The sequence below is a fragment of the Xyrauchen texanus genome, chromosome 9 (genome assembly GCF_025860055.1).
Source record: "Xyrauchen texanus isolate HMW12.3.18 chromosome 9, RBS_HiC_50CHRs, whole genome shotgun sequence".
Classification (NCBI taxonomy): Eukaryota; Metazoa; Chordata; class Actinopteri; order Cypriniformes; family Catostomidae; genus Xyrauchen; species Xyrauchen texanus.
In genome coordinates, this window is record NC_068284.1 from 23810484 (window position 1) to 23827641 (window position 17158).

A 17158-nucleotide genomic window follows, 5' to 3' on the forward strand; every position below is an offset into this window, starting at 1 on the left:
GATCCTCCAAGTCTGCAGCGACTTTGTCTACATTTTCATCATGTTCTACAGTTGAGGCTGGATCTCTTCCATCGCACCGGCCAAACTGAGTCCAGGGCTTCCGGCCTGTGGCTTCAGCTTGAGCACATAAGGGCCTTTAATAACTCCAGAGCCCAAGGATTTTGAATTCTTTGACATATTGTCTTCCTAAAAACTGTTAAGAATCAGGGTACCTGCAGCCTTTTCATTTTATGGTGCTTTTATGACACTTTTGGCTCACGTGTTGAATTGCGTGCTCTTCAGGATTTGCATCTTGGTCCTTTGCATTGCAAGTGCACAGCTTGATCACACTCAAATAAGCTTGTAATACAATCGTTAAAAAGTTTTGCCTTACAAGTCATGCACTTCAGTAAAAGTGTTTGATGTCACTATGTGATATCACTATGTGAGGAGCAGAGCGAAAAGTGTTTATGAACAGATAATCTGCCCTTTATACTTGTGGTTTGTATGATAAAAAAGTAAATAAAAGTAGTTGTTGTAGCACCTCTAGTGTTTATTTCACCAAGAAATGGCCACCAACAAATTAATTTAGTAAAAACATAGGTATAGTAATGTGATTCTCGGAGATCAGCTAGCAAAAACAAAATGTCTGGAACTTTTCATGTGAGCCAAGTTATCAGTCAGGATGGTGTCCAGAATTTATTCCAATACAAGAGGATCCATACCTGTAAAAATTTTAAGATACTTGATATTTGGGGTTTCTCAGATGCCACACTATTGGAAACCTCTGGATATCCTCCAGGCCAAATATATATATATATATATATATATATATATATATATATTTCAAATGTTCCAAATCTTTCCCTTATGATGTGGTAACCATTGACAGTCTTAAGAGCTCTTGCATAAATCTAAAGCAAGTTTCTCAGAAAACTGAAAGGAGGATCTCCAGAGGGTTCTGCCAGTGTGGCATCTAAGGAATCCCAAATGGTGCCTGGAGAATCTTTCACATTTTTCAGTCGACTCCTATATTTTGGTGATCCAGTGTTCAACTCATGATAATTTTTACACAACTCAACTGTGTTTTCTGATCCAGAGCTTTTAACATTTCTCAAAAACAGTATACCTCAGAAGTTTGTTTCTTGTCTATTTCTCAGTGGGAGGTGGGGTACACTTTCTCTACCCTGTTTTTAGTGGTCTGCCCGGTGCAGTTTGCAGTTGCTGTGATGTCCATCCAACTGAGACCCTACAGCTATTTTCCATTTTCTGGAGCAGTGATCACTGGAATCTTGGTGCATGCTGTAAAATTCCCCTATCCATACTTCTCTTTCCTTGACTTGTGTCTTGAGCCCAGGCATTAGTGGTACCACCTCACCTTACACAGCACAGTTGTTATTACCAGTGTGTTGATGCTTACTCTGTCTCTCATCACCATTGTCAGTCTAACACGACGAGTGCTATGCTCTGGACATGTTGGTGTGAGTTGTGTGGATTATGTGCTAAAAAGACCATCTGTCTTTCTCTCTGTCTGTCTGCTCTTGTGTGTACAGTAGATGCAAGTAGCCTACATTGAATGCACAATGACATATTGATCTTCCTGTGAAAGTTGGTTGTCACAATGTTTACAGCATTTAAAACTGTAAAAGCCATGGGTGTTTGATATGAAAACATTTGCTATTGTAGTGTTTTAAGTACTGTGTTTCTTAGCTTTATACTCTTTTTATCCGCAGAGGTCAAGATATAGAAGTGGATCTGCATGACAACGCTGTTTTGAAGAAGAGCCAATTTTGGCATATTACATTAACAGGGACTGTTACACCTTACATCTTTTATAAACATGTTTTGATGTAATTATCCTGTCAGACAGTTCAGTTTTCCAGCTAAGAAAAAGGGTGCTTTCAAAATCCTTTTTGTTTTAAGACATGAAAATGCCTCAAAGGGAAATTTTGATTTAAAACCCCCATGTAATCCCCATGTAAGATTACAATTTTAACCTCTGTTTGAGTATAAAAAGTAAAACAATTGTGTTTGGCTGTGGACATAAAGAAGTTAATGTGTATCTAATGTACATAGACCCGCTGGTAAATTCCAATAATGTGATGTTGTGGAGTCTCTGAGAATAATTTTTATTATTTTTTTTAAGCATTTCGTAATGATTTCTGAATTCTGGGCAGGAACTCAAGGCATTAAGTGAACTGCAAATCCAGGACATTCTAAAGCTGGCCACTATTTATCACTGTGAGCAATTCATTTTTCCTGCTCTTTTGGTCTCAAGACAGGACTCTACACTAAAGAATTCCCTCAGTTGTCATCTGTCTGCAAAATAATCATTCCAGGTGTCTATATAGAAAAATGTTTTCTTCAGAATTCATGTTAATGAGAAACTACAGTGGGAAATACATTATCTGATCAACACACCCAAATACACCCAGACACAAAACACATGTTCTAGCTGTGGATGTGTTCCAACAGTGTGAACAGTGCTGTCCAGTAAATCCCACATTATATTAGCTATCAAAAAACAAAGGCTGGAAAACCCCTTCATGAATCCAAAAAATAGACATGCAAAAATGCCAACTACCAAATTTTGGTTCCCAAAACAGAACTTTACGTTTCATAAACTACAACATTTAGATTACAAGTTTGTCAGGTCATGTATTTTCACCTGTTGCAAAATAGACACTAGCGACCACAAGTCATGTTTGCCTGATGAGGCAACTATAGCAAAAATACCCTGCTTGAGCACTTTCCGTTGCAATCAGTCAGTAAAGGTGACAAGTAGGTACTGGCATTGTGTGACAGGGCGGAGGCGGGGCTGGCTCGTGATTATACACACCTGGTCCTTATCAGGCTAATTAAGCATCCGAGAGGGATAAAGGTTGAGGGTGGAGCGACGAGAGAGAGATCGTTTACAGACATGTCCGTCATGTGTGTATGTGTGTTTGTCTTTTGTTTAAGTTAATCATTAAAATATTATTTATGTCGTCAAGCAGGTTCTCGCTTCCTTTCCATTGAACAGCGTTACACATTGTTTATCCCTTTATAGTAGGTTTACATATCACAAATATATCACAAAACCTTTTTTGTCTTTTGATTAAAAAGTCTTTAAGATAATTGAGATAATGTAACTAATGCAGTTAACTGTGAAGGTGCCAAAAGACAATTTGCTTTGTGTGAGCAAACCTCGACAAATTGTGCCCTGAAAATGACCTGTAGAGATTCTTTTTAAGGAATAGTTCTCCCCAAAAATAAAAATGATGTCATATTTACTCATCCTCATATTGTTCCACACCCATATGACTTTCTTTCTTCTGTGTAACAAAAAGGGATATATTTTTAAGAATGTCATGATCTAACCAATGAGGTTATTACGTGTCACCATATTTGATTTATGTTCCTTTCATTTAAGGTCAATAAATTATGATAGATTTCTTGTTTTTGGGTGAACTGTTCTTTTAACACTGTCAATTGTTTGTTGTTAGCATATTCCTTATTGCTGAGCTTACTTGGTTCCTGCTGTCATTGAGGCCTGATGATGAGGGAATTTCCTGGATGCAGAGATTTAAAGGAATTCCCGGGAAATAGCCATCCCAAAGTCAAATAATTCTGCTTAGAAAAAAACACTAAACACATACAGTCTTCAAGTCAAGTCAAGTCAAGTCAAGTCAAGTGTAGCACTGTGTAACAGCTTCTTCCCCCAAGCCATCAGACTCCTCAATACTCAGAGACTGCACTGACACACATACACGTGTCCTGAGTTGCACTTTAATTATTGTCACTTTATACCTGTCTGCTACCTCAATAACTGCTATGTGCATAGAACACTATTTCATAGTATGTTATGTTTACGTTTTTAGAAACTGTCATCTTTTTGCACTACTGTGTACTGGTCGGCGCTGCACTGTCTCTCACTGTGCCTATTTTCCTGTTCATTGTCAGACATTTTTTGTACTGTCCCGTACTTTTTGCACATGTTTACACTTACAGTCTTCAAGTACCAGAGTTGTTGCCTCTCGTTATTATGAGTTCTGACACTGCACAGTGATGCTTGTCTGTAATCATTGGTAGCTATATGCTCTGTCTGTGCCCTGTTTTCCATTTCTAGATCATATGCTTTTGTTTTGATGACCTTGGGCTACTATAGTGGAGTACTTTGTGCAAAATGCTGTATCATTCATTAAACTTGTTCAATTAAACTGGCACAACACATACTGACTAATTGTACGACTAATTTCAGTTTCTAGATAAAACTACAGCATCTACAATAATAAATATCACACAATACAAAATCTTACACTGTACAGCAAAAATATTGAATCCTTGCCACCAGCTTATTTATTTATTTTCAAGGCCTACAAGTACTACTGAAATTGTACATCAGTTTAAGTAGTAGTGATAATTAAAATGGACTGAAATTCTTAAGCATCAGAAGACATGCTCAGATGAAGACTGGCTGGCAGAGAGTTTATGACAGGAACGTAACATTGACCACTTAGGGAAAGAAATGGCTGAAAAATGGGTGCGAAATCAAATCCAAGACCTAGTGTTTCTTTTGTTTACAAGCAGTTTATGTTTCACTGCTTAAAGCTTCAGTTTAGGTTGCTCTGGCTGGGTTCTCCACGACCTAGAGGGATTAGGACTTAACCCTCTGTAGCGCGGAGGAGGGCAGGGCCGGGCAGAATGATGGACGCCCAGACCCCAATCAGCCTGATGAGGCAAGCGAGGGATAAAGGCAACCGGAGATGGCAGCTCGAGAGAGAGAATTACGGGCAGCTGCCTTGTATGTGCTTGTGTGTGTTTGGAGCGATGCCCATTGTAGAGTCCTCGACACTGCCGTCCACTCAGGGGAGCCCCACTGCCATCCGCCAGGGGACGGAGTTACCCGACCGCCAGGACGCGGACAACGGCCGCCATACGCAAGACGAGGAGGGGCGGAGGAGTGTCCCCACGTGCTGCCAGAAAAGTGGAGGTGTGTTCTGTCCGCTGGGTGTCGGAGGTTTCACTCTGGTCCGCCCGGGGAGGAGTGGCTGTCGTCCACCTGAGAGTGTGGAGGATTGATTGGGGACCACGCGACGGCGCATCAGAGAACAGGTGAGTGAGCTGCTTCTCTCTCTCTCCTCTTTCTCTCGCCATGTCGCTCTGTGTTGGCCTTCCCCTCGCCTTTATTTGTTTATTTTTTGTGTTCCCCTCCTGTCTCCTCCCAGGATGAGGAAGGTGGGGATGACCTGCCGGAGAGGGGGGTATGTCATGCCAGGGGCACCCCGAGGGAGGAGTATAGCATGGAGGATAGCAGCACAACCCCAAACAGCCTGATGAGGCGAGCAAGGGATAAAGACGACCGGAGACGGCAGCTCAAGAGAGAATTATGGGCAGCTGCCCTGTATGTGTTTGTGTGTCTTTTATTTAATTAAATATTAAATAGCCAGTTCTCGCCTCCTTTCCCTTGTACCCCCCTTTACACCCTCATGTGGTTTTCGGATAATTTTTGTTTGTTTAATGTAAATGGTATTCTTCATCTGAATGGTCCAAGACTTAGTTTCTTTTCCTACATTTGCCATCTGAACACACACACACACACACACACACACACACACACAAACACACAAACAAAATTGGACTGTGATACAAAACAAATAACACTCATTCCAGGTCATTTTTGACACATCATTGGAAATTGATGGGAATGACTAAAACACGGAGCAATTTTTAATAGCAATTTTTTATAAAAATTGTCAAATAAAATAAACAAATCAGCCACAATGCTGAACACACAAAGAGAAATGAAGGGATAAGACTATAGCACATCCACAATGCAGAACATTTGCACTCGCACACACATGAAGACACACACACGTTCATCTATTACAGCCAGGCATGAATTAGAGGATCAATGCAGATATTTATTGGTCATTTTATATGGCACATGGCAGAAATCTGACCTCAATGCACGCACACACACACACACACACACACACACACACACACACACACACACACACACACACACACACACACACACACACACACACACACACACACACACACACACAATATGATGTCTTTCCTTTGTAACACCATAGTTAGGTTTGACAGTATTCATAATTTGCCATCATTGCAAAAACTGACACTTCAGAACAATACTTCAAACAAATAAATGCTAAACTTTCACAAAAAATTATATCTAAACATTTCTAAATGCATAACTTGTGATAATGTCCAGAAATCCTCTTCTCTACAACCAGGCAAGAGTTGATCTCATTTTTATATTTTCTTCATGTATGAACTTGAAGAATGTATTAAGTGAAGGTAACATAAAATTAGTAATTTTATATTAATTGTGTAATTTAGTAATTTAGAGGTAAATAAGGTCTAAATACCATTAAATATGTTGTCTGTTGTGGTTTTTCAGTCAGACATATTTTACAGTCATGTTAAATTTCATTCAGTTAGGCTCAGGGGTTTCAACCAGGCCCTGGTGTGGCCTTTTTAGAACTGACCTGGAAAAGGCAGAGAGAAACTTGGTTGTGTGAACCACAGAACCACACCTTTAAAACCTCTTTCATGTCAGAATCAGTTCCACACACAGCTTTTCCTGTTATAGCCTCACACCTCTCACACGGAAGAAGGGGCTGTTCTATCACAGCACTTTAATAGAACACCCTATCCTGTATCAGCCAGAAGCTGTCTCTGCTAAAGAGAATCACAGATCCGTTAGAGGATGATTAGGAAAACCTCAAGGAAATCCTCTGTCCATTCAACCTCCATGATGCCAGGAAACCCCTACTATCATTACTCCATGAAGTCAACACCTGGACCCTGCACTGACATGATCCACTTTTGCACCACACTTATTTCCATCACCTTGTAAATAAAATATTTTCTGGTAGACCTTATTTCAGTGTGTTTGTCTTCACTACCTGCCTCACAAACAGTCCCTTTCAAGTCAGGACAATTTTATTATTACAGCACTTTTCATAACACACATCGTTTCAAAGCAGTTTTTCAGAAAATGATGATGTAATGTCCTCACTGAGCAATTTAAATGAAAACTTGATTGAAAATCATGCTTTGTGTTTTCTTATTTAGGTCCCCTGTGAGCAAGCTAATGGCAATGGTGGCAAGAAACCCAAAAATCCATAAGATGTTTGTTAATGGAGAAAAAACTAAAAGCCTTAGGAGAAACCAGGCTCAGCTGCGGGAGCCAGTTTCCCTCTGGCTTTCATCGCTTATTTCAAATTACCATTCAGGCTTAAATCAACACCTAAAATTAAAACCTACCACATCTGTGAGGCAGGTCAAGACAAAATATTAATTATGTAGTTAATATACACGAATACCACCTAAAGATATTAAAATGAACATTTTGGCAAAGACCTTGCAGTTCTTGTCAGATCAAACCTTAATTTGATGTTGAGTTGAGTGGGACATAGAGAACAATCCAGGAAAAATACCATGCAAGGACTTGTCGAGTGCTGCTAGTTAAAAATGTCTACTGTGAAATCATTCTCTCCAGTCATTTTCCACAGCCATCTGAATGTCCTAAGCATGATGAACAGAGCTTCGTAGTGAGGTATTTTCTCTTTATTTTCATGACATTTTTCATTTTCAATGTAAAACATCCATTGAATCAAATGAATGTCATTTTATGTGACATTTTCAGTGTTAAGAACAGCCAAAACTCTCAAGCTTAGACAAATTATTTTGTTATGCATGGCTCCATATAGCAGTGTTACCAGCAGAAGGGTATCACACATTACACATACATTTCTACAAAAAGTGAATAAATAATAAATACCAATCGCAGATGTGTATGAATTTTTTATTTTGCTGAACACAAACAAATAATTTTTAGAAGAATAGTTCAGCTCTGTAGGTCCTCACAATCCAAGTGAATGGGTACCAAAATGTTCAAGCTCCAAAAGGGCATAAAAGCAGCATAAAAGTAACCTATAAGACTCCAGTGGTTAAATCAATGTATTCTTAAGTGATATAATAAGTGTGGGTGAGAAACAGATCAATATTTAAGTCATTTTTTATCATAAGTTCTCCTCTCTGCCCAGTAGGTGGCATTATGCATGAAGAAAAAGATTTAGAGTAAAAACAGACATAAATGTTGATATTGATTCTCACCCACACCTCTAATATCACCATTTAACCACTTGAGCCTCAAGGATTACTTTTATGCTGCTTTTATTTCCTTTTGGAGCTTGAAAATGTTGGTACCTATTCACTTACACAGTGTGTACCTACAGAGCTGAAATATTCTTCTAAAAAAGAAAGTCATACACAGTGAGTAAATTATGACAGAATTTTCATTTTTGGGTTAACTATCCCTTTTTAATTCAAGGCCTCAGTAAAAAAAACTAATGTGATGTATGTTTCACAGAGGATGTGCCTATAATCCAACTATCATCATAAACATGTTGTAATGTGACCAATTGATAAGTAGTTGTACTAAAAATCATAGTACCTGCTTTGATCATATGCTACAGGCTCAGGGCTCTCCTGCCCTGCTTTTAACAGCCCTGCTGGTGGCAGCAGACACATTTACACTGTGTGACTCACCCGCTGCTGTAAGCAAAGTGAAATGTAGGACAAGGGGCACTGAGTTTGTTCAGCTGTGCTGCTCTGATTTTGAGATTTAAAAAGAGGGTATTTTCAGCCTCCGACATGATTATGGCATGAGTCAGGGGCATGCAATGGACTTAAAATAGTTTGCATGTTTGAATAACAAAAGATTTTGTGACTAATTTAACTTGGAACGTTACATTTAAAAATGGTGCATCTAAATTTCTAAATTTGTCTTATGATGTCTTCTGGTATCCTTGGATGCAGACAGACTAGCAAGCATTGCAGACATGCAAACGTGCAAAAAAGTACCCAAAACAAACAGAGGATGCAGCACTACACAGATTCACACATACCGTTTCCAGAATATACAGTAATGACATTCAAACAAAACTGTTTTGGATTGTGTGGTCAGTATCAGCCTGACCCTTTATAGCATACTGATAGCCTTAGTAATCAAAAACATAAAAACACAGGAGACTACTGAGTCAATATTTTGTGTGGTTACTACTACAGTTTAGAGTATGGAAGTTTGTAATAGTGTGTTAAAGGAATGCTCCGGGATCAATAAAAGTTAAACTCAATCGACAGCATTTGTGGAATAATGTTGATTATCACAAACAATTATTTTGACTGGCCCCCGTTTATGTACAAATAAATAAATATGAAGAGGCAAATATCGTGGTTACATTATGACACTTACAATGGAAGTGAATGGAGCCAGTCCAGAAACATTAAATTCATACTGTGAATTCAGAATAGCCACAAGACGTAAACATATGTTTTTAACATTTAACATGATGTCAGTACTATAAAATCAGGGATTTACCAGTGTTAAGGCAACCAGATTACAAGGTTTACCATGCTATGTTGTCATAACAACAAAATTGTAATATTTGCTATAACTTTACACAGATGAGTTTAGTAAGCAATTTGATCATACTAAAATCATGTTAACATGCATAATGTTTATGTGGTTATACTACATTTATGTGTTTATTGTAATGTTTATGGACCACATTCTCTTCCGTTGGTGTCTTACTGTAACCACGATTTTGGCCTTTTTTTTTTTTTTTAAATAAACAAGGGATGAGTCCAAATTATTATATTTTTATTATTAATTTGTGGTAATCGGCATTATGCCACAATTGCTGTCTTAAAGGCATTTGTGGCATAATATTGATTACCACCAAAAAATATTTCAACTCGTCTCTCCTTTTCTTTAAAAAACAAAACTCTGGGTTATAGTGAGGCACTTGCAATAAAAGTGAATGGGTCCAATCCATACATTTTTTTTAATGCTTTTTCAAAAGTATAGCCACAAATAATATGCATGTTAACGTGATTTTAGTGTCATAAAATTGCTTACTAACCACTTCTGTATAAATTTTACAACTTTGTTATCAAACCCAAAAGCAACCATACAAACGACGATTTAAACAACTTTACAGTTCAAATAACACACAAGTTTTAACCAAAGAATTAATGTAAGTGTTTTTATAAAATTATGAGCTTCACATCTTTGCCTCAAAAAATTGGTCCCATTCACTTCCATTGTAAGTGCCCAGATTTGTGACGTGTGATAGAGACAGGAGAGAAGCAACTGGATCAGCTGTCAATCCCAGAAAATATGCGTTTATAAATAAATCTTTATGTAAGTGCGTGCAAGACTAACTTTATTACAATGCTGCATTAGAAGAAGGGGTGGTGGTATTCGTGTTAAGTTGTTTTAAATTAGTTTCATTCGCATCGCATCTTCTATGAAGTTCGCTTATATGGTTCCTTACGGTAAAAGGGGGCAGGATCTAGCTCACAAGCGTTGTCAGACATAATTGGCATGGCCGCGGAATCTCCCCCTGACTGCGCTCTGGTAGGCAGACTTGAGCTGGGGATTGCCTAAGTTGTGTCTGGGGTGAAAGTGGCGCTCTGGAGTTTCTTTGAAGATCATTTTATTGCAGCGAGGTGAGCCGAATTTTACTTATCTCTTGCTATCTCCATAATATGACCAGTTCGTGTTTGTCCGCTTTCCCCCATAATCAAATGCGTTTTGGGGAAATATGGTTGTAACGGAAAGTTGGTGCATTTTTGTGTCTGGCTGGCGGTGACGCCGGGAGTCTGGGTTACTTGGCCAACCAGGAGGAGAGACGAAAAAACTTCCTTTCGCGGGAAAAACAGAAACGTGTGCATAATTTCTTTGCATTAAACCGACATTTGTCTGAAGATGCTCAAAACTCTTTTTACAACTTTGTGAGTGCTCGAGCCATTTACGAGAAATTATATAATTTGACGCCTGCGCTGTTGAGGGAAACTTGTGAATTTGGGAAACGCGTAATACGCGCAGTGCTTTATTTAACGGATGTGTAAAAATCAACTTCATGAAAAAAGTATTTTGTTCATGTATAGGCGAGATCAGCTGGGGATGCTGAACAAAACGTTTCCAGGTATCTTTCGAGGCGAATGTGGTGTTGGCAGTTCTGTATTTGCAGATGTGCATGCTGTTTTCGTAGCTTGAAAAGATATGGGCAAAGATTTATGGAATAGTGAATGACGATTTGCACATATGTGATGTGATGGATGAAGTGAAGGTGGTCGACTCCATCATGCCCTAGTATTCCAGACAGCCTATTCTTCAACATCTCCACACACTTCTCTGTCTGTTGATGGAGAAAACGTTTTTTAAGGTTGTTGTCCTTTCATATATTGTTCAGAGAATACCTCCATTTGTTTTTGTTTTTTTTTTGTTTCTTTTTGTTATTTTGGTTATGCATGCATCGTTTGTGAATTTCCAAACGTCAGAAAGTTACACTTTTGCAGGCAATAATTAAGCCATTTGACTTTTAAAGGTCATTTTTAATCTCGGTTGGTGACTTATATGAAGCTTCAAAATAGTTTGTACCCCTTGAGTCTAGATCCAGCTGCCTGGACCTAGAGGGCTTATTGGAGAGAAAGAAGTACATTATCTTGTGAGAGAAGAAATCCGATCTGCAATAAATGACATCAAGTTTGCATTCTCCAGCTGAGAGAGGGGTTTCATAACTTTTCTTAAGTAAATTGTTGCACTCAATTATGATGAAAACTCAATGCTACTGTCTATGTTGCAAATGATTAGGCTAGCTGCAGGAAGATAACACATTCTTTAACTCCCTATCTGATGACTGCCTCCACAAACTTAAAAACTACTTGCTAACTTGGAAAATGTGGAGAAAATAGCAGTTGATCTGTAGTTTAAATTCATATAATCTCATATAACAACAGATGCCCTTAGAATAAAATGAATTGCAATTGGATACTAATGTGAAACTATCCTTTAAGACACAGTTCATTTTTATCTTCACATTTTTTTATATAAGAAATCACTATTCCTTTCTGCTTTGGCAAATCTTTAGGTGCACAGGGATGGGCTCATAATCACATCTGCCCGGTGTCCAGAATACATTTGAGACACTTTCAAAACAAAGTGGCTGTGTTTATTTATTTTTGCCCAATTTGAACAAAGTGTCAGCAGCCTTTGTTCATCAGTCTAGGTTACTATGCTGAGAGAGTTGGCATGGCTTGATCTCCTGGAGTTAAACTTCCTGATTGGGCATAGCTGAAGGATTGTGGTCTTCCTTAGAGGTCATGGGGTCTGTACCTGGTTAGCTGGAGATCTGTTTCCCCAGGGGCTACTCAAATACTGCACATGCACTCAAACACCCTCCCCCTCCATTTCCACATCAGCCTGGGAGCAGCTCTGTGCTTTGATGTCTGCTGATGTTACGCAGTGCAGCATGATAAAATCACACTGATTGTTCCTAATTGCAGCGAAGAGTCCACCTTCTTGAGGAAGTTTCCTCAATGTTTTTCTGACCTGTGCCCTGCTCAATCAAATAAAATTTTCTCCCCAATTTGGAATGCCCAATTCTCACTACTTAGTAGGTCCTCGTGGTGGCGTGGTTCCTCACCTCAATCCGGTTGGTGTAGGACAAGTCTCCGTTTCCTCCATCTCTGAGACTGTCAATCCACTCATCTTATCACATGGCTCGTTGTGCATGACACCGCAGAGACTCGCAGCACAGGAGGCTCGTGCTACTCTTCGCGATCCAAGCACAAATTACCACATGCCCCATTGAGAGCGAGAACCCCTAATTGCAACCACGAGGCGTTTACCCCATGTGACTCTACCCTCCCTAGCAACCGGGCCAATTTGGTTGCTTAGGAGACCTTGATGGAGTCACTCAGCACACCTTGGATTTGAACTCGTGACTCCAGGGATGGTAGTCAGCGTCAATACTTGCTGAGCTACCCAGGCACCCTGCTCGATCAAACTTTACATTTCTGCACCCTCAGTGTCACTTTATGAGTACTAGTCTGCAGACACTGTAAAAACTGCATTGATAAATATCATAAATATGACTTGATTTATTTAGTCCTCTAGCTGATTATCCTTTGGAAACTGTAAGCAGCCTATATTAAAGGGGTCATGACATGGTTTTTTTTATTGTATTATTATGTTCCCTTAGATGCAATTATAGTATTAATATATTTTTTTTTTAAGAAAAACTTTTAAAATCTAGTGATTTATGACCTTTTCCCACCCTGTTTCTCATCCTCTGATTCAAACAGTCTGTTTTGGGGGCGTTTTCCATTTAAGACTTCAGTGTTAACGCTCACTGTTATGATTGGCTAACGTCAGTGCCTATGTATCAATTATTGACGCCCCAGCCAGAACAATATGCAAGTAAACTAAGTAAAAACACTGTGATTATTCATAATGAATGAAATTGCGCTTTAAAAAGTAGTTTAAAGTTTAAAATAGATTACTTACAGTTTGCGTCGTCGTTGTTCCCAGAATAGTCGGCACGGACTTATCTTTGAGCAACAGTTTTCTGGCAAAGCCAGCATCATATTGAGATTTGTTCTCAAAACAGTCATCCTTAAAATGTACAGAACAAACGCTTAAGTTAACACTGCCGTGACTGGGACGTCCGCAAAAAATAAACTGCATCCATTTTTCCCTGACGTCTGGATCTTTTGGCAGCTTATTCAGAGGTTTTGTTTGACCACACCCAGGAACAGCACATCTGTGTGGCATCGTAATTTTCCTGTGCACAAGTAGTCTCTGTCAGAGCTCGCTGTCCATCGACTGAACACTTGTGTCTTGCGCTTAAAGCGTAGTTATCTTGTGCTGGAGGCGGTCATATGCAAACGCTGTTACGTCACTTCTAACCGTCACGTCACTTCTAACCATGAATCCAGAACGAGCTGTATTTTGAGCTTGATTAAATAAATGATTCGTTTAGAATGGGGGGACGTCTTAAAATATTAAACTTGCAGGACGTTTTAATGATACAAAGACCTCTTATATACCAAAAGATCAAGGCAAATTTGGTTTCTCATGTCATGACCCCTTTAAAAACCACATTCACACTAATCACACTTTACACACTTTTAAAGGTGCTGTCACACTAGCACTTTTGGTGTGCACCCGGGTTCAAATGACTTCAAAGTTCGTTCGTTCGTTTTCCCATAATTTGCAGAGGCCAATACGTTCAGAATTTTGTAATAATCGGCATCGGCCGATACATTTTCCTGTTTGGCTGATTTGTTTCTGGGACATGTAAGGGACCAGTCATGGTTGTTTTGTTGTTACGTGCCATCATGTTACTACAATTACAGACCTGTGTGCAACACAGTGTCATTTAAATGGTCCACATATCAAAGGCAGATGCATTTGAGCTCATAATGTTAAAGCCTGTTTCATTCTCCCGCTCTCCTCAACAGTTCGCTGTAACTTTTAACTGTCTTGTCTAATGATAAAATGGCAAATATCAGGGGCCTGGGTAAAGACGCTGACTACACCACCCCTGGAGTGACTCCAGCCAGTTCTCCTAAGCAACCACATTGGCCCAGTTGTTAAGAAGGGCAGAGTCACATGGGGTAACCTCCTCGTATTCGCTATAATGTGGTTCTTGGTCTTGGTTGGGCACGTGGTGAGTTGTGCGTGGATGTGGGGAATAGCACAAAGTATCCACACGCGCTATGTCTCCGCGGTAACACGCTCAACAAAACGCATGATAAGATGCACGGATTGACCGTCTTAGACACAGAGGCAACTGAGATTTGTCCTCCGCCACCCAGATGGTGGCGAGTCACTACGCCACCATGAGGACTGAGAGTGCATTGGGAATTGGGCATTCCAAATTGGGGAGAAAAAAAAACATATCGGTCAATCCCTAGTGTCTATCTATGTATGTATGTATCTATCTGTCTGTCTCTATGTTTGATGTAGGAAAACTATTCCAGTGAGGATGATAAACGTAGAAAAATCAATGCATTTTCAAACAAAAACATATAAGTGTGGATGTTGCCTAAGGCTATGGTATACTTTATTTTTCCACATACCATTTTCTCTTGTGCACAGTCTAGCACTATTTTTACTGCAAGCCCAATGTGTTCGACACACTATGACTTTCAAAGATGCGGACCATATGCATGTCTATAAAAACTAAGCTGAATGTGGACAGGCCATTTTGAATCACTGTAATGCAAGGCCTCTGATTTAATCTACACAATATGCGATCAAACAACTTGTGAGATCAATTGTGTCTATGTGCATTTATGTTTTTGAAAAAAATTATACTTGTGAAAAAGTAGAGGTGATGAGCCCAAAAAATTTACAGCTTTGTGAGGTAGTCAGCAACATCAGCAAAGTCATATGAGCCTTGCTTTTCACTCTTATCTATCGACTGTCCAGTCCGCTGTTCTCCCTTGACTTCATTAGGCAGAAACAGGGAAAGCCAGCATCTCTCCAAACTGACTGTTTAGCAAGACAGAACAAGTTTGTATCTGTGCTTTACCTATTAAAGCTTTGGAAATATGCACACAGTGGTGATGTGGCTGTCAGCTGGTCCATGAATCAGTGTCCTGCTGCTAGTTTTGAATCAGCAAACCACGGCCACATTTAGTGTCATTGTGAGGAGCTAAAAGCAGAATTCTGAGACAACAGTAATCACTCTGATATTGTTTTTGCACTGCTTTTGTCAAGCTCTCGAACTCTGACATCTCTGATAGCACAGTCCTCTGTGCACTTAGCATCTTCTCCTGGTGTTGCATGTTTGTTTGGCATAGTGCTGTTATGTTTGCAAGCCAAGCTTCTCTGTCTTCTTGGCGATTTACTCTATTGTTGACAGTTGATTTAGATGAAGATAAAAGAGACCTTTCAACTCCCATTCCCACCGCTCTCCCTAGACAGTCCCCTCTCCACCCAACTGCACACCAACCTCTTTGCCATCACTACAAGTGACAAGCTGTAAAGAATCTATTGCAAGATGCCACAACATATCCCATTAAATAGATTGACAAGCACAATTTTCTTTTGTATGATGACATATTTCCTACTGAAACAGGCAGTTTGGTTGGGACATATTTGAAGGGATTGTCCCTTTTTTTTTAGATAGCCAGTAGGCTTTAGTTATTTCACAGCCATGAACCATAATTTGTTACTTGCTTAGCAGGCAGTATTAGGGGACGTTTTCATTGTAGAGAGAATTTGATTGGACACAAATCTTTGTAGTGCAATATCAGTCTTAAATATTGTTGGTCTGTTTTCTTGGAAGAGAGAGACTGACATTTTTAATGTTAAAATAAGCTAAAGGTTTAATCATTAGGTGTACACTATCATAAAGATGGCTTAAAAGCTAATAGACATGGACTAAAAGCCACCTAACTCCAATTTTGGTTTAATGGTGACTTTAAGCTTTACATCTCTTGTTTATCATCTTATGGAGAGGGTCAGAGGACTCATTTGCAATGGTCCTTCTCCATCTCACACTGACTCCTGTCATGCATCCACTCGGTTATGCCAATGCATTATTCAAATGACCAGGCCTGCACATTAGCTAAAAGCAGAGCGGAAAAACACTGAGTGTTTGGTCAGGTGGCCACTGCTATATTTTCGTGCTTGCATTAGCATTCAGAGAGCAGAAACGGCCGTTGTTAGCTGGGCGATGGAAACTTCAGATTTGGGAGCAGCTCATTAATGATGCTTTTATTTGACTGTAGCAGAGGACAATTTTAGCCTCTGGTGGCACGCATGCATGTGCAATGAGAGGACTTTAGAGCCTGGCATCTGAGGCTGATTTATTTTGGTGCCTTTATTGGCTATTCAACCTTGCTAACACCATCTGAGCTGTTTGTAAACCTTATAATGCCCCCTTAAGGTGCACTTTTGCATTACCTGATCCTCTTTCAAAATACCCTATGCAAAGACTTGTCAACAGTGCCACTGAGTGTGTAGTTGTAGCCTCTCTTGTTGTCATAGACTTCCTATTTTGCTATCTGACCCCCCAACCGGCCTGCCACCTCTGAGTAGGACCTTCCACCAACACCTTTCACAATCCCTCCATCTCAGCAGGTCTTGTTAACCCATCCCCCCCACAAGCACTCCCATAATAGTATGTGAAATCTGGAGGCCTGATTGAAGAAGAGGAATTTCACCCTTTGACCTCTGGGATGGAGGAGGGGTGAAGGGGGCTAACCAGTCTTGCAGCCAAGATCTGTTTCAGCCTGGTGAATGCTTTGTGAATGTTTCCAGCTAATTCATATTATTCTTTTGGATTAGTACCGTTAA

The 17158-nt window shown here is 39.6% G+C and overlaps 1 protein-coding gene across 2 annotated transcripts in view; it reads left to right on the forward strand.

Moving 5' to 3' along the window:
- Positions 1–10377: 10377 nt before the first annotated feature.
- Positions 10378–17158, forward strand: part of LOC127648939 (fibronectin type III domain-containing protein 3B-like) — a 241630-nt gene continuing 234849 nt past the window's right edge. For both annotated transcript variants that reach the window (XM_052133779.1, XM_052133780.1), the window contains exon 1: positions 10378–10512. The gene's annotated coding sequence lies outside the window, so the exon portion shown is untranslated. The remainder of the gene's footprint in view (positions 10513–17158) is intronic.